Here is a 24,923-nt window from a genome sequence, read left to right as displayed (position 1 = left end):
AAGTAGTTCTAAGTTCTAGGGGACTGATGACCTCAGAAGTTGAGTCCCATAGTGCTCAGAGCCATTTGAACCAGACAAACTCAGTGAGGCTGCATTCTTTTATACTGGTAATGAGGATCGAACAGTGGCTTTCCATTGCGATAGTGGCTTGAAACGTTGCAAAGAATCGGACCATACACGTGATGAACATGCTCTGCAGTTTCTCAAGTGTTCGTTTTTTTTATTTTTGTGAAGGGTAGATAGTACATGCCAGATCAAAGACGTGTTGTTTATGGCAACTTCTGGAAATCTGTAATGACTGCTAAGTTAAGATAGGAGTGCTATTCTTTCCATGCATACATATCGCTGTCTGCGATAAATGTGCACTTTCTAAATCCTCATGTACTGAATGTCAGTATCCGGTTTTAGTTACAGTAAGAACAAATGTCTTAATAAATTCAGTATAAATGAATAGTTTGACAGATAAAATGGATTGTTAATATACGTTATGGTACTTTGTTAACTGTAAAAAATAAATCACTTCTGCTAAAATAATGTTTTTTTTTATACACTGAAGCGACCGCATGCGTATTCAAATACAAATAACCAGGTAAGCCGCACGGGATTAGCCGAGCGGTCTCAGGCGCTCCAGTCATGGACTGTGCGGCTGGTCCCGGCGGAGGTTTCGATTCCTCCCTCGTGCATGGGTGTGTGTGTTCGTCCTTAGGACAATTTAGGTTAAGTAGTGTGTAAGCTTAGGGACTGATGACCTTAGCAGTTAAGTCCCATAAGATTTCACACACTTTTTTTTGTGTAGCCAGGTAAAATACGGCGCTGCGGTTAGCAACGACCACGTAAGACGAGAAGTGTCTGGCGCAGTTGTCAGATCCGTTACTGCTGCTACAATGACAGGTTATTAAGATTTAAGTGAGTTTGAACGTGGTGTTATAGTCGGCAAACGAGCGATAGGACACAGCATCTCCGAGGTAGCGATGAATTGGGGATTTTCCCGAACGACCATTTCACGAGTGTACCTTGAATATCAGGAATCCGGTTAAAAAAAAATCAAATCTCCTATATCGCTGCGGCCGGAAAAAGATCCTGCAAGAACGAGACCAACGACGACTGAAGAGAGTCGTTGAACGTGATAGAAGTGCAATCCTTCGGCAAATTGCCACTGATTTCGATGCTGAGCCATCAACAAGTGTCAGCGTGCGATCCATTCAAGGAAACATTATCGATACAGGCTGTCGGAGCCGAAGGCCCACTCGTGTACCCTTGATGATTGCACAGCAGAAAGCTTTACATCTCGCCTGGCCCCGTCAACACCGACACTGGAATGTTTATGACTGGAAATATGTTCCCTAATCGGACGAGTCTCTTTTCAAATTGTTGTGACTTGGGAAGACAGCCAAGTCACTATGCGAGGAAGCCGAAAAGCACGCGTTAAGCTCACGCAGACTAGCGTGAGGTCTGGAATAGTAAAGTAGTTGAGTCTAGTAAGAAAAGAACGTAGTTGCTGGAATACTTAACTTTAATGCATAATTGTTGTACATCGCTCGTTACTGTACAGGCTTCACAATAATAATTATCAAATGCTATGGCGCCTTGCTAGGTCGTAGCAAATGACGTAGCTGAAGGCTATGCTAACTATCGTCTCGGCAAATGAGAGCGTATTTGTCAATGTAGCATCGCTAGCAAAGTCTGCTGTACAACTGGGGCGACTGCTAGTACGTCTCTCTAGACCTGCCGTGTGGCGGCGCTCGGTCTGCCATCACTGACAGTGGCGACACGCGGGTCCGTCGTATACTAGCGGACCGCGGCCGATTTAAAAGCTACCACCTAGCAAGTGTGGTGTCTGGCGGTGACACCACACAAATTGTGTCGAACTGATGAACGTGAACGAGTTTGGAGACAACCTCATGAATCCGTGGACCCTCCATGTCAGCAGGGGACTGTTCAAGATGGTGGAGGTTCTGTAATGGTGTGAGACGTGCGCAGTTGGAGTGATATAGGACCCTTGATACGTCTAGATACGACTCTGGCAAGTGACACGTACGTAAGCATCACCTGCATCCGTTCACGTCCATTGTGCATTCCGACGGACTTGTGCAATTTCAACAGGACAATGAGACACCCCACACGTCCAGAATTGCTACAGAGAGGCTCCAGGAACACTCTTCTGAGTTTAAAAACTTCCGATGGCTACCAAACTCCCCAGACATGAGCATTATTGAGCATATCTGGGATGCCTTGCAACGTGTCGTTCAGAAGAGATCTCCACCCCGTCGTACTCTTACGGCTTTATGGACAGCCCTGCAGGATTCATGGCTTCGGTTCCCTCCAGTACTGCTTCAGACATTAGTGGAGTCCATGCCACGTCGTGATGCGGCACTTCTGCATGCTCACGAGGTCCCTACGCGCTATTAGGCAGGTGTATCAGTTACTTTGGCTCTTCAATTCACTAACAGACTTAGAGTATAGCAAACTTGAGTAACTCTTATGAGTGCAGCTTAACCTGAAGGCTTTTATCAGTAGTTCCAATATGCAAGTTATATTTTAATAAGTAAAACAGGCAATTTATATGAGGGAATATATAATTTGCTTGCAAACAGTGTGAAATCTTACAATAAATGTTAAATATGAAACTTCCTGGCAGATTAAAACTGTGTGCCCGACCGAGACTCGAACTCGGGACCTTTGCCTTTCGCGGGCAAGTGCTCTACCATCTGAGCTACCAAAGCACGACTCACGCCCGGTACTCACAGCTTTACTTCTGCCAGTACCTCGTCTCCTACCTTCCAAACTTTACAGAAGCTCTCCTGCGAACCTTGCAGAACTAGCACTCCTGAAAGAAAGGATATGGCGGAGACATGGCTTAGCCACAGCCTGGGGGATGTTTCCAGAATGAGATTTTCACTCTGCAGCGGAGTGTGCGCTGATATGAAACTTCCTGGCAGATTAAAACTGTGTGCCCGACCGAGACTCGAACTCGGGACCTTTGCCTTTGGTAGAGCACTTGCCCGCGAAAGGCAAAGGTCCCGAGTTCGAGTCTCGATCGGGCACACAGTTTTAATCTGCCAGGAAGTTTCATATCAGCGCACACTCCGCTGCAGAGTGAAAATCTCATTCTGGAATGTTAAATATGTTTATTTGTTTTCGAGATATCGACTCTGACATTGTTTCTGGAGATGTTGCATCTATCTGTTACTGTCTTTGGTCGTACTGCAAGTGTTTATTAACAATTTATGTCGGAAGTTAAGTGATATATTGTAATAAAACAGCTTATTCCTTCGCAAGATCGAACACATTACTCCTACCATTCTTCCCTAAAAATCTTGTGCTACTTTACTAAATGTTGGTGTAGTTGATTACAGGTATTTAGCGAGCCATCTTTCCGAAAGCAGCAGTTTGTTCATTTATTTGTAATACTTGTCATCGATAGTATTTTTTTCTTGTGATGCTTACCTTCACTCTCCTCCTACACTAGTGACGAAAACAACGCCATGACAGTACACATTAACCAACTGAATACACTTTAAATATTTAGATACTGTCGCAACATAGAGATTACATTTTCTTGCCTTGCTGATGCATTTTAGAATAGTGTGGCATTTGACAAGCTTCATAGATGAGGTAAAATAAATAAATCTGAGCCTTACTACTTTTTTATTTATCTTCAGCTAGGTCCCAGTCGTTTTCAGTAATTGTTGCGGAGAATATTTTTCTAGTGATACATTTTATTCACTCTCCTCTCACCTGACACATACTTTACAGACTGCGCGAAATTCGGAAAACTTCCAATTAAAAATAAGGGCTGCTATGATTTTGCGTTTGTTGCATATTACATAACATGTTGCTGCATATGAAATTTAGCTAACACACTGATTTTTTTGTTTTTTACACTTGGGTAAAACCTTGAGAAAATTGATCTGATGTAGCACACTACTTTGCCATCACGCCACTCCAGCGATAAAGCCAGAATGAAATATTCACTACCTTCCTAAACGGTTTGAGATATGCAAATGAGATTTTAGCAAATGATGGCACGCAATGAGGAGAGTATTCTGTCATATGGTTGTTATGCAAAACTTAATTATCTATTGTGTTACTCCACCAACTACTGACTTTTTCGATGAAAGAATGTAATTTTTAAGCGCCATCGATATCTGGTGAAACATGAAATGTTATGGATTTTGGAACGACATAAGTGAAGACTTACATGTTTAACTTGTATCGAGGAAGTGCTTTTTCATAAGCTACTGGCTTTACTTTTCTTCAGTTCCCCACTTAACAATCTTACTGACCACTGTTTCAGACTTCTCTAGCAATTGCGTGTGCGCAATTTGTTAGTGAGGTGTCACTGTGTAAATTGTGCTGTGTTATGGCAAAAGAAGCTAATTTTAACATAGCAACATGAAAACCATGTAGGTTTTACTCATAATTCTCCTCTCTCGACGCTTCTCCGAAACTTACAAATGCTTAACAAGCCAGGCGAAAATAAATCACTGCAGTTTCAGCGGAATTCTTTTTAGATACTAACCAAAGCTGAGGTGACAGATGCTTTTGAATTATCACCATGCAAGTGTGGGTGTGAAGCGGGTCAAAATAATATTTTAAAAAAAAAGTGAGCTCAGATTTCAGTTTCAAATGGCACTTCCCCTCCAGGGTTCGGAATTCCCCCTGCAGGACCTGCCAATAGCCCCCACCACTACCACTCTCGCCATGCATGCCCTACCGACTGCGCATCTACCAGCCATGGTATTCTGCACGAACTCCATCTAAGTCGACTGCCCCCTCCCTAAGACAAACTTCAGTTCAAAGGTTCAGCCCGTGTCCCCCTTTTCACATACCCACTATTATTGAGGCTCTTTGACATTGGAATAGCATCCCAGCTTTGTATGTAATGGGGGAAACTTGCACTTACCCCAGGCATCCCCCTCCCCCCCCCCCAACCATGACCACGAACCTCAGCGTTGGTGGGGAGGATTGTGTGCCTCAGTGATACAGATAGCCGAACCGTAGGTGCAATGACAATGGAGGGGTATGTGTTGAGAGGCCAGACAAACGTGTGGTTCCTGAAGAGGGGCAGCAGCCATTTCAGTAGCTGCAGGGGCAACAGTCTGGATGATTGACTGAACTGGCCTTGTAACATCAACCGAAACAGCATGGCTGTGCTGGTACTGGGAACGTCTGAAAGCAAGGGAAAATTACAGCCATTATTTTTCCCAAGGGCATGCAGCTTTACTGTATGGTTAAATGATGATGGCGTCCTCTTGGGTAAAATAAACCTGAGGTAAAATAGTCCCCCATTTGGATCTCCAGGCGAGGACTACTCGGGAGGATGTCGTTATCAGAAGTAACGAAACTGGTGTTCTACAGATCGGAACATGGAATGTCAGATCCTTTAATCGGCCACATAGGTAAAAAAATTTAAGAATGGAAGTGGATAGATTAAAGTTAGATAGAGTGGGAATTAGTGAAGTTCGATGGCAGGAGGAACATTACTCCTGGTCGGGTGAATACAGTGTTATAAATACAAAATCAAATAGGGGTAGTGCAGCTGTAGGTTTAATAATGAGTAATAAAATAGGAATGTGCATAAACTACTATGAACAGCATAGTGAAGGCATTGTTGTAGCCAAGATAGACATAAAGCCCACACCCAACACAGTAGTACAAGTTTATATGCCAACTGGCTCTGCAGATGATGACGAGTATGAAGAAATGTATGATGAAATAAATAAAAACTTCAGATAATTAAGAGACATACAAAATTTATTAGTCATCAGGGTCTAGATTCGGTAGTAGGAAAAGGAAGAGAAAGAAAAGTTATAGGTGAATATGGCCTGGGAGTAAGGATCGAAAGAAGAAGCTACCTGCTAAAATTTTGTACAGAGTGTAACTTAATCATCGCTAACAGTTGGTTTAAGAATCATGAAAGAAGGTTGTATATGTGGAAGAGACCTAGAGACACCGGAAGATAACAGACTGACTATATAATGGTAAGACAGAGTTTTAGGAACCAGGTTTTAAATTGTAAGACATTTCCAGGGGCAGATGTGGGTTCTGACCACAATATATTGGTTATGAACTGTAGATTGGAACCGAAAAAACGGCAAAAAGGTGGGAATTTAAGAATATGGGATTCGGATAAACTGAAACAACCAGAGATTGTAGAGAGTTTCAGCAGGAGTATTAGGGTAAGACTGACACGAACAGCAGAAAGGAATGCAGTAGAAGAAGAATGGGTAGCTTTGAGAGATGAAATAGTGAGGGTAGCAGTGGATCAAGTAGGTAAAAAGACGAGGGCTAGTAGAGATCCTTGGGTAACACAAGGGATATTGAATGTAATTGATGAAAGGAGAACATATAAAAATGCAGTAAATGAAGCAGGGAAAAAAAAACAAACGTCTCATAACGCAAGTGCAAATTGGCTAAGCTGGAATGGTTAGAGGGCAAATGTAAGGATGTAGAAGCATATAACACTTTGGAGAAAAGAGAACCACCTGTAAGAATATCAAGAGCTCAGTTGGAAAACCAGTCCGAAGCAAAGAAAGGAAAGCAGAAAGGTGGAAGGAGTATACAGAGAGTCTGTACAAGAACGATGTATTTGAGGGTAATATTATGGAACTGGAAGAGGCCGTAGATGAAGATGAGATGGGAGATATGATAATGAGAGAAGAATTCGATAGAGCAATGAAAGACCTAAGTCGAAACAAGGCCTCTGGCGCAGACAAAATTCCGTTAAAACTACTGATAGTCTTGGGAGAGCCAGCCACGACAAAACTCTTCCATCTGATGAGCAAGATGTATGAGACAGGCAAAATACCCTCAGACTTCATGAAGATTATAATAATTCCAGTTCCTAAGAAAGCAGATGCTGACACGTGTGAAAATTACCGAACTATCAGTTTAATAAGTCACGGTTGCAAAAAACTAACACGATTTTTTACAGAAGAATGGAAAAACTGGTAGAAGCCGACCACGGGGAAGATCAGTTTGGAATCCCGAGGAATGGAGGAACACGTGAGGCAACGATAACCCTACGACTTTTCATAGAAGACAGGTTAAGTAGAGGCAAACCAACGTTTATAGCACTTATAGAAAAAAATGGTTCAAATGGCTCTGAGCACTATGGGACTTAACTGCTGTGGTCATCAGTCCCCTAGAACTTTAATCTAACTAACCTAAGGACATCACACACATCCATGCCCGAGGCAGGATTCGAACCTGCGACCGTAGCAGCAGTGCGGTTCCACACTGAAGCGCCTAGAACAGCTCGGTCACAGCGGACTACTTGACCAGTACCACCGATCTTCTTCAACACGTAATCGGTAACAACTTCGACATACGATTTTCAGAACCATGCAGACTTTTGACAACTGCTACACGACACCGATGACTATAGCTGAGACTGGAATATGCTTTGAACTCCGATCAAGATGAAGTCATTTTTAAGGGTCAGATTGATAGAGACTAGGCTCACTGCATTAATTATGCTTTTAGCAAAGGACATTATTCACAGCGTACTTAATCTCTACTAAAAGTTTACTGCGTTGTTTTCTTCAAATGAGGACAGAAAAATGAACTTTGTGTAGAAGAACATAGGTATGTTCCTCTATTGTGTACGGGTAATACTCATGTACACTACTGGCCATTAAAATTGCTACACCACGATGAAATGCAGATGAAAACGGGTATTCATTGGACAAACATATTATACTAGAACTGACATGTGATTACATTTTCACGCAGTTTGCGTGCATAGATCCTGAGAAATCAGTGCCCAGAACAACCACCTCTGGCCGTAATAACGGCCTTGATACGCCTGCGCATTGAGTCAAACAGAGCATGGATGGCGTGTACAGGTAAGGCTGCCCATGCAGCTTCAACACGATACCACAGTTCATCAAGAGTAGTGACTGGCGTATTGTGAAGAGCCAGTTGCTCGGACACCATTGACCAGACGTTTTCAGTTGGTGAGAGATCCGCAGAATGTGCTGGCCAGGGCAGCAGTCGAACATTTTCTGTATCCAGAAAGGCCCGTACAGGACCTGCAACATGCGGTCGTGCATTATCCTGCTGAAATGTATGGTTTCGCAGGGTTCGAATGAAGGGTAGAGCCACGGGTCGTAACACATCTGAAATGTAACGTCCACTGTTCAAAGTGCCGTCAATGCGAACAAGAGGTGACCGAGACGTGTAACCAATTGCACCCCATACCATCACGCTGGGTATTCATTGGACAAACATATTATACTAGAACTGACATGTGATTACATTTTCACGCAGTTTGGGTGCATAGATCCTGAGAAATCAGTGCCCAGAACAACCACCTCTGGCCGATGACGAATACACGCTTCCAATGGGCGTACACCGCGATGTCGCCAAACACGGATGCGACCATCATGATGCTGTAAACAGAACCTGTATTCATCCGAAAAAATGACGTTTTGTCATTCGTGCACCCAGGTTCGTCGTGGAGTACACCTTCGCAGGCGCTCCTGTCTGTGATGCAGCGTCAAGGGTAACCTCAGTTATGGTCTCCGAGGTGATAGTCCATGCTGCTGGAAACATCGTCAAACTGTTCGTGCAGATGGTTGTTGTCTTGGAAACGTCCCCATCTGTTGACTCAGGGATCGAGACGTGGCTGCACGATCCGTTACAGCCATGCGGAGAAGATGTCTGTCATTTCGACTGCTAGTGATACGAGGCCGTTGGGATCCAGCACGGCGTTCCGTATTACCCTCCTGGACCCACCGATTCCCTATTCTGCTAACAGTCATTGGATCTCGACCAACGCGAGCAGCAATGTCGCGATACGATAAACCACAATCGCGATAGGCTACAATCCGACCATTATCAAAGTCGGAAACGTGATGGTACGCATTTCTCCTCCTTACACGAGGTATCACAACAACGTTTCACCAGGCAACGCCCGTCAACTGCTGTTTGTGTATGAGAAATCGGTTGGAAACTTTGCTCATGTCAGCACGTTGTAGGTGTGGCCACCGGCGTCAACCTTGTGTGAATGCTCTGTAAAGCTAATCATTTGCATATCACAGCATCTTCTTCATGTCGGTTAAATTTCGCGTCTGTAGCATGTCATCTTCCTGGTGTAGCAATTTTAATGGCCAGTAGTGTAATTTTAGAACATTTTGTTTCATTTTTGGTCACATTTTGTAGTAAAATTGTATGTATTTCGTATGAACTTTGTACTGACTTTCATGAGCATTAACAATTTAGAATTCGCACGTGAACACCCAGTTGTGTAATTTCAGACCCGTCACCTGCCACTTCTTGCTACAGTGCTGTCCTGTATGTCGCAGTCCTTAGATCCAGTCGTTAAGATGTTGAATTTCATCTTGTGATATAGTGCACAATTATGCTTCCATCTCTCGTCGAAACTTGGCAAAGAATTTTTTTCGTCCACATAGACTCGACTGGAAGACGTCGTACCGTAGTCCAAACATCTCAATGATCGATAGGTCTCATGATCATGCTGGCCACGGGAATGAACAGACATCGTGCAGATCGCGTTGGGTAACCTGGGAGAGGTATGCAGAAGCATTGTGTGTAGCTGAAACAACACACATCCACGATGTGTTAAGGACGGTAACATAATGGCTTGATGATGTTCTGGAGGCATCCTACCCTGTTTTGTGTTTCCTCGAGAACCATTGAATGTGTGAGGTCATTGTAGGCCAAGACATTCCACACAGTGCTGGCCGGAGTTGGTCCTGTATGTCGCTGCCTAACACAATACAGTAGTTCCTATCTACTGGTCGCCATCACACTAGCAAACGACTATCGTTCCAGCAAAGACAGAATGTTCTCATCACTGAACACAACTTTGCGTCTATCATACCAACAGTAACGTCTTTCCTTATGCCGCCAGAGGCTTCATTGCTGGACATTGATATTACCATTGTTCCATAGAAATTTATTAGCCTTTCTTTCCTCACCTTTCTATTCAGTGTTCTGTATACGTATCTATTAGTGTACCTGAATTCCGCATTTTCTTCGGTATGTGTTTCTCGTTTGTGAAGAAGTTGGAATTTTCCAAGAAGTTGAATTCATCCGCTGTCGTTATTTTTTGGTACAATTTTGCTTGTGACGGGGTCTTGACCTTAAAAAACCATGACGTTTGTTTTTTGGATCGAGATTATTGAGATATAACTCTTGGCTGTTGTATTCAGTTTACAAATGGCTTCTTGAAGGATGACCGCATTGTCAGTTATAGGAAGTTAGTCATCAGCAAACAGCGTTATTATTAGGTTTGTCAGTTATAAGAAGTTGGTCATCATCAATTATTAGGTAATTTCGTTGGTTGAAGTTATGAGTGTAAAACTAATTCCTTTACCCATTGTCTCAACATATCATCAACATACATACATTATAATAAAATCTGAAAATCATCAGTCAAATGTTTTGTGAAACGATTTGTCTAAGAGTAAGAAATAAAGTAGATTACAGAAACATTTGACATTCCTCATTTAATGTACATGATTTCCAATACTATTCAAAGGCTCGTCAAATATTTCTCTAATCTATTTTATTCTTTCCTTTTAGGCAGATCATTTCACTAAACATTTGACAGACTTTTTTCAATTTTTTTATTTTCAAGTTCTATTAAATTCTGCATGTTTTTCAATTATCTGTCTGATGACAAATTTGTTGTCTGGGCAAAACGCTTCCTGAACCCACTTTCATCTTCCAGCAAGATATTTTATAAAATTGTTGTGAGTCTTTTTATATCTTAAAAATATTTCATACCCAGTGTTGCCTAAAGAAATGCTCTATAATTCTCTTGCTCTTTCTTTTTTCCTTTCTCAAATATAGACGTTACTATGACCAGTTTCCAGCTGTTCGCAGTTTATTTCTTTGTCACTGTGTAGTTCTCGGGCTGACTGAACAAAGGCGTGACGAAGTGCACTGTCCTCCCTGGATATGCTTTAACTATTCTAACACCCTTATACTACAAAGACTCAATCACAAAAAAAACACAAACACTACATAATCCCACAAACAATAGAGACACTGCATCACACGCAGAAACACAAAACAGTAACACTCGCGACATGACTGACAGATAGCCCGCATCTCGTGGTCGTGCGGTAGCGTTCTCGCTTCCCACGCCCGGGTTCCCGGGTTCGATTCCCGACGGGGTCAGGGATTTTCTCTGCCTCGTGATGGCTGGGTGTTGTGTGCTGTCCTTAGGTTAGTTAGGTTTAAGTAGTTCTAAGTTCTAGGGGACTCATGACCACAGCAGTTGAGTCCCATAGTGCTCAGAGCCAATGACTGACAGATAGAAATGGTACACTTCAACATGCAGGCACAAATCAACCTACAGAATAGCAAATATGCTAAAGAAACAAGGATTAAACATTGTTTACAGAACAAGAAGCACACTCCAGTCACATTTACGGAAAACAACAGACAAACCAGATACATACCTAGGAGCAGGTATACACCAATTACAATGTCAAAAATGTGTATCAGTATAGCTGGGAATGACAGGCAGGGATTTCAAAATTAGGTCTAAAGAACATACAAAATCTGGAAGTATGAAAATAGCCATTATACCTTTGATAAACACCTGACAGAACAACGTACATGTACCATCCAACATGGACCAGAATATGAAAGTTACTAGAGTGATTAATTACAACAGAAAACTCCTGACGTTATAGGAAAACTGCCATATCGAAAGAGCGCTTGCAATGGAAACGAAAGTAATTAGTGACGAAATCAGTATAGGCAATAACTCACTGATCGTGTTAGCCACTAAAACAATAACAAACAGAAATGCGAATCAAAACTAGAATAAATAATTAATTAATTCCTCCCTCTCTCTCTCTCTCTCTCTCTCTCTCTCTCTCTCTCTCTCACACACACACACACACACACACACACACACACACACACACACATGTAAATTCACTCACACAAAAAATAACACGTTCACACATAACAAAACACACACACACACACACACACACACACACACACACACACAAATGAACAAATATAGCCGGCCGGGGTGGCCGAGCGGTTCTAGGCGCTACAATCCGGAACCGCGCGACCGCTACGGTCGCAGGTTCAAATCCTGCCTCGGGCATGGATGAGTGTGATGTCCTTAGCTTAGTTAGGTTTAAGTAGTTCTAAGTTCTAGGGGACTGATGACCACAGCAGTTAAGTCCCATAGTGCTCAGAGCCATTTTTTTGAACAAATATCAAACCACACAAAGCAAACACGAAAGATAAACACACAACAGTTGACACCGCTGCACACTGGAAACACACACACGTTCAGCATACAATGGGGAGTGCAAGTGAAATGTTTAATAAATGTGGGTGAGAAAACGCCGGAAATCGGCTATCTGGAATATGTGGGCCGAGGAAGCACATCTCCTGGATCACACACATGGACTAGCAACACTGTAAATCGTAAAACCACACGATAATTTACCCTCAGGAAGTTTGTGCTGCAACAGTTGTTTCTAATCTGAAAAAACAGAAAATAAAATGAGAACACCTAACACAAAAACACACTTGTAACTACTACATAATGCACTTATTACACATACATAAAAACAAACATGTATTACAGGCTACTGAGGGTGGTACATAAATAAAAGAAGCGAAACGCGTATGGCAAAAAAACAAAGTGCCTTTTATTTATATGCAAATAAGGAGCATACGTCCATGAATTTGTGTACAGGGTGTTCGGAAATTTACGTTACAAACTTCTGGGACTTGTAAAGGAACCCATGTCTGGAAACGTACAGTTTCAGTTCTACGACGTTTCAGTTCAAATGCGTAACGCGTCCACGTCTGCTGAGGGAAAGAGAAAAGTCTCAGAGTTGCTTTTCCTGGTATGCAGTAGGGTTGACAGGATGACGTGTGCTATATCAGACGGTCACCTGATGTCACTTAACGTCGTACGCAAAGTTTAATTTACGAGACTCCTGTAGAGACAGGGGAAGGTCTGCTGGCACAAGTTATCGCTACTGCACTAGAAACTAAAGACACACCAGGTGGGATGGAGAGTGTGCACCAGAACCTGCTTCGTAGGTGCAATGTCTGTAACAACGTTGGTGGTCGCCACATCGGGCAGCTGCTGTAATGCATCAGTACTATTCTGTACGTACAGTATGCTGGATTCATTTTTTGTTTTAAAATTATGTAAACACGTAATGTTTATGTGTTATACAAACAAATGTGTTTAAGTAACAAATATATGTTTCTTTATGTTTTCTTTCGAATTGTTACCTAACAATTGTATTGCGTCACCCCTAATTCAGCCGGCCGGTGTGGCGGAGCGGTTCTAGGCGCTTCAGTATGGAACCGCGCGACCGTGACGGTCGCAGGTTCGAATCCTGCCTCAGGCATGGATGTGTGTGATGTCCTTAGGTTAGTTAGGTTTAAGTAGTTCTAAGTTCTAGGGGACTGATAACCTCAGATATTAAGTCCCATAGTGCTCAGATCCATTTTTGAGCCACCCCTAATTCAATTCCTCAAGCAGAAGTGGACGAGTTAAACATCTGAATCGAAACTATAAGTTTCCAGACATGGGTTCCTATACAAAATACACTACTGGCCATTAAAGTTGCTACACCAAGAAGATGACGTGCTACAGACGCGAAATTTAACCGACAGGAAGAAGATGCTGTGATATGCATATGATTAACTTTTCAGAGCATTCACACAAGGTTGGCTCCGGTGGCGACATCTACAACATGCTAACATGAGGAAAGTTTTCAACCGATTTCTCATACACAAACCGCAGTTGACCGGCGATGCCTGGTGAAACGTTGTAGTGATGCCTCGTGTAAGGAGGAGAAATGCGTACCATCACGTTTCCGACTTTGATAAAAGTCGGATTGTAGCCTATCGCGATTTCGGTTTCTCGTATCGCGACATTGCTGCTCGCGCTGGTCGAGGTCCAATGACTGTTAGCAGAATATGGTATCGGTGGGTTCAGGAGGGTGATACGGAACGCCGTGCTGGATCCCAACGGCCTCGTATCACTAGCAGTCGAGATGACAGACATCTTATCCGCATGGCTGTAACGGATCGTGTAGCCACGTCTCGATCCCTGAGTCAACAGATGGGGACGTTTGCAAGACAACAACCATCTGCACGAACAGTTCGTCGACGTTTGCAACAGCATGGACTATCAGCTCGGAGACCATGGCTGCGGTTACCCTTGACGCTGCATCACAGACAGGAGCTCCTGCGATGGTGTATTCAACGACGAACCTGAGTGCACGAATGGAAAAACGTCATTGTTTCGGATGAATCCAGGTTCTGTTAACAGCATCGTGATGATCGCATCCGTGTTTGGCGACATCGCGGTGTACGCACATTGGAAGCGTGTATTCGTCATCGTCATACTGGCGTATCACCGGGCGTGATGGTATGGGGTGTCATTGGTTAAACGTGTCTTCACCTCTTGTTCGCATTGACGGCGCTTTGAACAGTGGACGTTACATATCAGAGGTGTTACGATCCGTAGATCTACCCTTCATTCGATCCCTGCGAAACCCTACATTTCAGGAGGATAATGCACGACCGCATGTTGCAGGTCCTGTACGAGCCTTTCTGGATGCAGAAAATAAACGACTGCTGCGCTGGCCAGCACATTCTCCAGATCTCTCACCAATTGAATACGTCTGGTCAATGGTGGCCGAGCAAATGGCTCGTCACAATACGCTGTACCTGTACACGCCATCCAAGCTCTGTTTGACTCAATTCCCAGGCGTATCAAGGCTATCATGACGGCCGGAGGTGGTTGTTCTGGGTACTGATTTCTCAGGATCTATGCACCCAAATTGCGTAAAAATGTAATCACATGTCAGTTCTAGTATAATATATCTGTCGAATGAATACCCGTTTATCATCTGCATTTTTTCTTGGTGTAGCAATTTTAATGGCCAGTAGTGTATCATGTGCTCGCCCCTCGCCCCTCTACAAATCCTAGAAGATTGTAACTAGAATTTTCCGACACTGCATTTCGTTGCTCAAGCGAGGAACGAAGTGCATACTGATGACCTGTACTGTATACTCGGAAGAATGAGCGTGTTGTAAGTGACCCCTTTTGTGCAGACATTACACTTCCGTCAAAGTCTGCAACAACAGCGCATGCGCAGAAGAGACGAGAAGTGGAGAGAGGGGCCGGAGAAGGCAGCAGACGGATCGGTGTAGGAGGGAGCGCGGCTGAGCTAAGTCGCGGGCTTTAGCTGCGCATTGTCTGCTAAACTAATTGCTGCGCCGCCACTTTGGCGCACCGTCTGATTCGGCGCTCCCCTGCTGCGCCAGTCCTCAATTCAATTACAGTATACATGACGTTGATTAGAAGCAACCTCCACTTTACGGCTACGAGCTCCACATTAAACCAAACTTGCGCTCCTAACAGAATACTAACATATGGCGCCAGCTCCGGGCGAAGCGCGGACATGTATATATAATGTAAACTAATTGGCACAAAAGCAGCTCGGGGGTCCCCTCGCCTCAACTCGGAGCCAACTCTAACCAAAATTGAGTAATAAGAATTATCGAGTACAATGCCGGCGTCCCCCGGCCGCAATCAGGCGGAACGGATTTGCAGCCGTAACGAAGCGGAACTGCAAGTGGCTACCGGCGACGTCGTTACATTACTCCGCCTAATAAAGCCCGCCAAGATAATTCGGGAGGGGAGGCTCTTTCCGCAGACAGTACCGAAGCAACAAAAAAAGTAAATAAATAAAGCCAGGCTGCGTAAAGCGCTATTCGAAATTCGCTCTTTCGACTTTTTCCCTTTTCTCTAGTCAGCAGGGCTTAACAACTGGCCGGTTTTGAGCGGGAGTACTCGCGTCTGCTCAGGCACGTGCTCGCGAGCAGGTGCAAGGTCGCCGAGTAGGGAGGGAGGGGAGGGAGGGGAAAAGCGCGCGCACGTTTGAATGTGATCTCGCGTTCTTAGCAGATTTAACTAGCCATCTGAATGCTTTGAACATTTTACTACAAGGTAAAGATCTACTAATTACTCATTTCATAGATCGAATACGAGCTTTTAAAATGAAATTGACACTTTGGGTGAGTCAGCTGGAAACAGGAAACCTAGCTCATTTTCCTAAATTATCATCCATGCATGATGTTCACAAAGACTGTGAACGTTATTCACACAGTTTAGTTGATCAGCGCTTTCAAGATCTGACAGCACTAGACAGTGATTTTGATCTGTGCTCTCCATATTCAGCGAATATTTAAGAGATTCGTTCTGAGCTGCAGCAAGAAATTATTGACCTGCAGTGTGACAGAGAATACAGAGACAAATTTCAGAACAAGAAAAACATTTTGGAATTCTACAGACACTTCCCTCAGGATAGATTTCCTCTTTTGCACAAACTGGCAGCTAAAATAATATCAATGTTCGGTTCCACGTACGTTTGTGAACAACTGTTCTCTGCAATGAAATGTAACAAGACGCGCCTGAGAAACGCATTGTCTGATCGAAATTTAAACTGCACGCTGCGCCTAAAATGCACAAGAACAATTACTCCGAACATAGACGCAATTGTAAAGGGCAAAAAGTACAAGATAACCGAGAATCCCACACTTGAGTGACACCTTTTATTGTGTAACAGTTCACAAATTAATGCGAATGTAGAGACATACATTAAGCTAATAAAATTATGTGGCATGTGTACATTCTCCTTTATTTGTTTCATTTGTCGCAGTAATAATTCGTGAGTGATATCCCTGCAGGTGGCCGCGGATTTACATTGACTGGCGGTAGATGTTGTGTGCCCCACGTGACTTTCCCCACTCTCAGCTCTGGTCCGGTAGTGGGGGTAGCGTGCTCGCGCTGCTCCGTGCTCGCGCCTTGCTGCTCACAGCTTGCTCCGCGAGCACGTATGTTGTGAAGCCCTGCTCTAGTGCGACGCGACCTGTCTCTGATCTGATATATCGACTCGTTGATCTGCCGTTCTTACTGCTTTACTTCTGCCCTGGAACTAATGACTATTTAAGAAGCAAGTTTTGCATGTCAGTTTAAATTGGGTTAGTTTGATTTGTGGGAGGAGACCAAACTGCCGGCCGCTGTGGCCGAGCGCTTCTAGGCATTTCAGTCAGGAACTGTGCTGCTGCTACGGTTACAGGCTCGAATCCTGTCTCGGGCATGGATGTGTGTGATGTCCTTAGGTTAGTTAGGTTCAAGTAGTTCTATGTCTAGGGGACTGATGACCTCAGATGTTAAGTCTCATAGTGCTTGGAGCCATTTGAAGCATTTTGAAGACCAAACTGCGAGGTCATCGGTGTCATCGGATTAGGGAAGGATGGGGAAGGAAGTCCGGCGTGCCCTTTCAAAGGAACCATCCCAGCATTTGCCTAAAGCGATTGAGGGAAATCACGGAAAACCTAAATCAGGATGGCCGGATGAGGGATTGAACCGTCGTCCTCCCGAGTGCGAGTCCAGTGTGATAACCACTGCGCTACCTCACTCGGTCGTCTAGATTGGGCATACAAAACGGAATATAACTTGCAGTGTTCATGTGTCCGTACTCCGTTTTGTACAATCTCATCCATTAGTTTGTCACCAAGCAAGTGTTGTTATGATCAATTTTTTCTCTTTGTTTTGTTCTTAAAATGGTCCCGGCGGAGGTTCGAGTCCTCCCTCGGGCATGGGTGTGTGTGTGTTTGTCCTTAGGATAATTTAGGTTAAGTAGTGTGTAAGCTTAGGGACTGATGACCTTAGCAGTTAAGTCCCATAAGATTTCTACACATTTGAACATTTTTTTGTTCTTAAAAAGTCGAAACAAAGTGTTGAGGCGTAAGTAATCAACACGGTAATTAACACTAGATTACTAAACCCTCATAAAACTTAGGATTCCAGTTGGTATCTCTTTGTGGTTCCGACCAATCTGGACACATTAGCAAGACGTGCTCTTGAGTACCTACGTGGAAAATATAGCTGTTAATAATGGCTGAATTACGTTCTCCGAGGTGTCAAAAGTCGTGAGGTAGCGAAATGCACCTATACAGATGGCGGTAGTATCGCGTACATAAGGTGTAAAAGGGCAGTGCATCGGCGGTGCTGTCACTATACTCATTCGGTTCATGTGAAAAGGTGTCCGACGTGATTACGGCAGTACGACGAGAATTAACAGACTATGAATGCGGAAAGGTAGTTGGAGCTAGCCGCATGGGCCACTCGATTTCGGAAATCACTAGTGAATTCAATATTCCGCGATTCACAGTGTCAAGTTGTGCTGAGAATAAAAAATTTCACGCATTACCTCTCACCACGTACAACACAGTGGCCGACAGCTTTCACTTAACGACCGAAAACAGCGGCGTTTGCGTACAGTTTTCAGTGCTAACAGACAAGCAACACTGCCCGAAATAACCGAGGAAATCAATGTGCAACGAATGTATCCGTTAGGACAGTGCGGCGAAATTTGGCGTTATTCGGTTATGGCAACTGACGACCGACGCGAATGCCTTTGTTAACAGCACGACATAGCCTGCAGCGCCTCTCTTGAGCTCGTGACCATATAGGTTGGACCCTAGACGAGTGGAAAACCATGACCTGCGCAGATTTGGTCCGATCGCAATTGGTAAGAGCTGATGGGAGGTTTCGAGTGTGGCACAGACCCCACGAAACCATGGGCCCAATCACAGACTGGAAATGATTATGTACGGTTACTTGGAGACTATTTGCAGGCGTTCAGGGACTTCATGTTCCCAAACAACGATGGAATTTTTATGGATGATAATGCTCCATGTCACCGGGCCACAGTTCTTCGCGATTGGTTTGAAGAACACTCTGGACAATTCGAGCTTATGATCTGGCCGGCCAGATCGCCCGACATGAATCCTATCGAACATTTAAGGGACATAATCGAGAGCTCAGTTCTTGCACAAAATCCAGCACCGGAAACACTTTCGCAGTTGTGGACAACTATAGAGGCAGCATGGCTCAATATTTCTGAAGAGGACTTCCAGCGACTTGCTGAATACATGCCACATCGAGTTGCTGCACTACGCCGGACAAAGAGAGGCCCGACACGATATTAGGGTATCCCATGACTTTTGTCACCTTAGTGTGGCCGGCCAATGTGGCTGAGCGGTTCTAGGCGCTCCCGTCCGGAACCGCGCTGCTGCTACCGTCGCAGGTTCGAATCCTGCCTCGGGAATGGATGTGTGTTATGTCCTTAGATTAGTTAGGTTTAAGTAGTTCTAAGTCTAGGGGACTGATGACCTCAGATGTTAAGTCCCATAGTGCTCAGAGCCATTTGAACCATTTGAACCTTCGTGTGTTTATTACCTTACTCCAGTGGTTTTCTGTCACTGGTCCCTTGTCATAAACATTACGAATGCTTAGTAATAATGTACTTGTTTTCTAATAGTTAGCATACTTATTTTATCGCTTGGAATTTATCTCAGTGTGGCATCGTACTCGAAATATTGAAATATCAAGCAGTCGCAGTTACAAGAGTATTAGCTTATATCACATCGACTCTCTTCAGTGCTAATATCGTCTTTCGCTACTGAACTTGTCACAGTATGCGTGGTGCTGAGCTTGATCTTGGCCCTAATATACTTGGTGATTTGGTTCAAAAAGCTGATAAAGACAAAGACAATGGAGAATTTAGTGAAGAGGAAGATTTTCAAGAAGATAACGTTGCGTGTATAAATGACAGTGATGTAGACCCAGACGTTAAAGCAGCAAGTAAGAAATCGATTGAAGAATCCCTGTGTTCCCGTCAAAAACAGCAGACCATCCTCCACTCATTTTGTGAGTAAAATACTCTTGGAATCATAATAATTATAATAATTTGTAACTAGTGCGTAGCATAAATTACATCTTTTCCCATAACATTTTGAGCGATATAATTGTCACTATAGGATATAAACTTTGAATTTTGTACTTATTTTGTATATACCATACCAATGAAGAACTAATAATTGTAATTAACTGAACCATAAGCCATAAATTATGATTTTTTTTATAAAATTTGAAGTGATGAAATTTACGATGGTTCAGTAGTAATGTAACATTGTCCGCCTTTAATGCTCCAGGGTTAAAACATTGGGAACGACAGTTATGCAAAGCTCCTCCCTGAATTTTGGAGCGATCCTGAAGGTGACAAAATTACCTACTAGTGGATGCTGAAACAAAATTATTTACTCAGACTTACAATTCGTCATACAACCAAACGAAACAGTTGTATGTCGGCACCTGTATCAACACACAATGACCAGACTACATTTTTACGTTTTCTAGCAACTCTAAGACGTTACGGTGACTTAGAAATCACAATCAATATTCCGAAGCGAGGTTGCACAAACTAGCCAAAACTAAAGAAATTCTTATCGATTCTGCAACTAAATGTTCCGCCACTGAACAGTTCGCATAACTACGCAGCTTTCCAGTCCATATGCACCGACATACCTGCGTAGCAACTGCATAGACAAAACTTAACGTGTGGTCGAGCCTCTAATCAGACTACAGTGGGCGTTATGGTGTAGAGCTTGGCACATCTGGTCAGTATATCGAGGGAGTGAAATCAGAGTAACCGTCCAGCTTTACAAGTCAAAGTTTTCGTTTATTTCACTGCATCACTTCAGTCGAGTGTCAGAAAGCTTCCTTCAACAAACCAGATTCCCACCTCAACGCTGATCAGTTTCGATTTAATAGTCCGTCTCGGATTTCTGTGGAACATTAAAGTCTAACCATCCTTCTTTATCATGAATCAACAACGCTGTACTCGCAATATTCTACTATAAACTGTGGGTCGCTGTAATTTACGCACGGTAGTCAATGACATCTCCACCATCCTCCGTAACTGATGTACTGGTGGTGCTATCAATTTGTATCACAGTGATTTAGTCAGCAGAGGTTGAGGTAAGGTTCTGATCAGCAGACTACAAGCCAATGTCCTGGGTTAAATCCCAAATCTCGCTTTAGAGTTTCACGGATATTTGGAGAGTGGAAATGGAAACAGTTCTAAGTGCCATATCTAACATTTATCAGGAAAATGAAAAAAAATATGTATATCTGTTTGTACATAATTGATTTGTATTCAAAAAAGTGAGAAGGAATTCTGATACCACAGAATCATGCTGCTCACCACATCTCTGCAGAAGGTTGTTAGTCAATTAAGAACAAAAATGGCTCTGAGCACTATGGGACTTAATATCTATGTTCATCAGTCCCATAGAACTTAGAACTACTTAAACCTAAATAACGTAAGGACATCACACAACACCCAGCCGTCACGAGGCAGAGAAAATCACTGACCCCGCCGGGAATCGAACCCGGGAACCCGGGCCTTGGAAGCGAGAACGCTACCGCGCGACCATGAGCTGCGGGCAATTAAGAACATAAATACCTCATTAAGAACGTTGTAAGTACCGTACCAGGAAACTGATTGGTTCTATGAGCTAATAATAAAGTTCTTACAAGTTGATTAGTGCGAAGAAGAAAACAGCAACGGGTCACTGTTAATAATGCCATTTCTTTACACGAATAGCGCCTTTACTGGTTTCGGACCGACAGTGTCATCTTCAGACGGCTGTTAACGTTTATATTACATTTGTTCTTGTTTACATTATTTGTTGGCTGTTTTTTTCGTACAGATAATGTAAACAACAATAAATGTAATGTAAACGTGAACAGCCATCTAAAGATAAGCCTGTCGGTTGTTTTCTACATTAGTTTTTGAATGTTTTCTTTCGAACAGCTAATGTAAACAACAACAAATCAATATCAATATGTACAAAAATGGGACGTCTGTCCGTATATTTCGCTTTGTAGCCAAAACTGTTCACTGCAGGCCAATAGCGTTTATGCATCAGAGTAGCTTTAAGTCTCGCGTTGTGCACTATGATGTTTTGGTCGCGTTGGGTGGAAGTGGGTGGTTGTGGGTGGCAAAAATTGAAATGCTGACATAATTAAAACTTGGCGCTGCCAACACACAAACTGCGTAGTGTAATCTCTGCCTAGCGTGTCTCAATATTATTTATAACAATCATAGGAAAAAATAATAAAGGAAAAATTGCTCGCTGAAACTGTGATTAAATTCCAAGTCAACATTTAAAGAAGGAGTAATTAATATCTGTGTCTAATAATAAAGAACGTGAAAATATATTGGAGTGAAATGCCCAAATGTAAAAGAAACTTTTCGCGGCCCCGTATAGCGTAGACAAGACAAAAGATGGCGCGGAACAATAAAACCGATCAAGAAAGAGAAGCAAGTCTAGCATTGTTATGACAAAATTCTCAAAGAAGAAGAAATAATGTAACAGAAGAGCAACATGAAAATATTAGGGAGACAGATAGGAGAAGAAAGCAATCATTCAGAAAAACAGGAAAAGGATGGGACAGCAATAAAAATAATGAACAGAATACAGAAGTAATAAGAACCCTTCACTTAGGAAGTATGGTCGCGGTACGATCACTGAAGACATCTTCAAATGCTGGAGGCGCAAGGAGGCAAGTACGTCATTATCTTAAGAATGGGGCATTTCATTACTATTCAACTATAAAATATAATGAACATCCAAGTATAGCAATTGGGAGAATGGATAAACTATATAAACACTGTAACGCGAAAAAATTTAAAGAAGAAACATCAAGTATATGCTGCTCAAATTGTAAAAGTACATTGCCAGCAGTAAAATTACCTCCACCATAATTATTCAAACTGTATGAAGGGTGAAACACTGTTATCGAAAGATTTTTTGAAAATAAAATAAGACGCTGCAAATTATGCTTCCAAACAACACCCTTTGAAGCAACAGCAATAACCGAGGAGAAAGGATTTAATCCTCTGTAAAGATTTTATATGTAAGGTATTTGTCCGAATTAAAAATAAACGAAACGAAAAAGGGTTTCACTGATGTTATTTTATCCAGTATTAAGTTTATACAACTACAGACAGAAAACTAAAACCCCATCGAAACGGGTTTTTATCTACTAGTTTAATACGAGGGTTGGAACTTAAATAGTGGAAACTATTTATTTACAGCTCGTACAAAATAGATACGTGTTTCATAATTTTACTGACCTTCAAAGTAGTCACCAGCATTGTGTATAACCCAATGCCAGCGATGTGGAAGTCATAGGATACTCTTAGCAGTGCCAGTTGTGTTGACAGTTCGAGCAGCGCGGTCTATTGCCCGACGAATTTGTAGCAGTTCTGAAGCGAATGCCGTCAAGTGTTTCCAAATGGCTCTGAACACTATGGGACTTAACTTCTGAGGTTATCAGTCCCCTAGAACTTAGAACTACTTAAACCTAACTAACCTAAGGACATCACACACATCCATGCCCGAGGCAGGATTCGAACCTGCTACCGTAGCGGTCGCGCGGTTCCAGACTGTAGCGCCTAGAACCGCTCGGCCACATCGGCCGGCGTCAAGTGTTTCCTTCAGTTTATAAATCGAGTTGAACTTACGAGCGCTTAAGTCAGGGGAATGCAGTATATGGTATAGCACTTAGCAGCCCCATCAGTCAAACAAATCAGTAAGAGCTTGCGCTGTACGTGCTTGAAAATTGTCCTGCAAAATGATGGTCAGGTCCTGCTGAAAGTGTCACTACTTCCGTCTATAAGCTGGTCGTAGGTTGTGTTCCAAAAATGAACAGCATAGAGGCAGAAATGATGACACTTTCTGCAGAACCTGACCATCATTTTGCAGGACAATGCTCAAGCACGTACAGCGCCAGCTGTTACTGAATTGTTTGACTGATGGGGCTGCTATACCACCTACTGCACTCCCCTGACTTAAGCCCTCGTAAGTTCAGCTCGATTTATAAACTGAAGGAAACACTTCACGGCATTCGCTTCAGAACTACTACAAATTGTCGATCGCTGTGGCCGGAACCACGCGGCTGCTTCCGTCGCAGGTTCGAATCCTGCCTCAGGCATGGATGTGTGTGCTGTCCTTAGGTTAGTTAGGTTTAAGTACTTCTAAGTCTTAGAGGACTGATGACCTCAGATGTTAAGTCCCAGAGTGCTTAGACCCATCTGAACCATTTGAACTGCTATAACTTCGCCGGACAGTACACCCCGCCACTCGAACTGTCAACACAACTGGCACTGCTAAGAGTATCCTACGACTTCCACATCGTTGGCAACGGGTTATACACAATGCTGGCGACTACTTTGAAGGTCAGTAAAACTTTGAACCACGTATCTACTTTGTACGAGCTGTAAATAAATAGTAGCCACTATTAAAGTTCCAAGTCTCGTATAAATTTCAACAGCCGTCTGAAGACAAACCTGTGTGAAACGGCGATATTTCTGTAAAAAAATTTAAAAAAAGACAGGTTCATTAATACTGGTTGGTTTCTGTTTTCTTCTTTGGAAAAATGAACATTTATTTTGTACCGAGCCACGCTCACAGAAATGTCTATTTTCGACAAAATAGCAGGAAGAAAATTTTTTTAGCAAGTGCCATTATTGCTTGGACACTACGTTTTATTTGTGATAATACAAGTACAGAAATACAGCATTAGGTTTTTAAGTACCGGAACTGTACTCAACAAAAACCATTTCTGATATCTTATAAATTTTGTAAGTCCAAGAGAAAGCACAACTTCACTACTAACGCATGATTGAAAGACTTTCTCCGTGGTTTGGCACCTGGGTAAAGTATAGGCTCATGCAACAGAGTAATGAGAACACAGTGGCACTGAAAACGCGTTTTGAGACAAAATGGCACTCAGAGCGTTTTCCATTTCCACTCTTACTGATGTTTCGTACCAACATATTATTAAAAAGCGTAACGAAATAAAATTTTGGCGTGACCGTGAAACGCAGCTTGAACAAAATGCAAATCACAAGTAAAAACTCTCAGTGTACCTCGTTAGCCAAAGACCCAATGTATCACTGGTACGAAGTTTAGAGTATATGCCTCGTTCCACTACGAGCGTAAGGTTAGACATTCTCATC

The sequence above is a fragment of the Schistocerca cancellata genome, chromosome 4 (genome assembly GCF_023864275.1).
Source record: "Schistocerca cancellata isolate TAMUIC-IGC-003103 chromosome 4, iqSchCanc2.1, whole genome shotgun sequence".
In the NCBI taxonomy this organism is placed as follows: domain Eukaryota; kingdom Metazoa; phylum Arthropoda; class Insecta; order Orthoptera; family Acrididae; genus Schistocerca; species Schistocerca cancellata.
The sequence above is the reverse complement of the archived record's forward strand: the minus strand, read 5'-3'. Positions refer to the sequence as shown.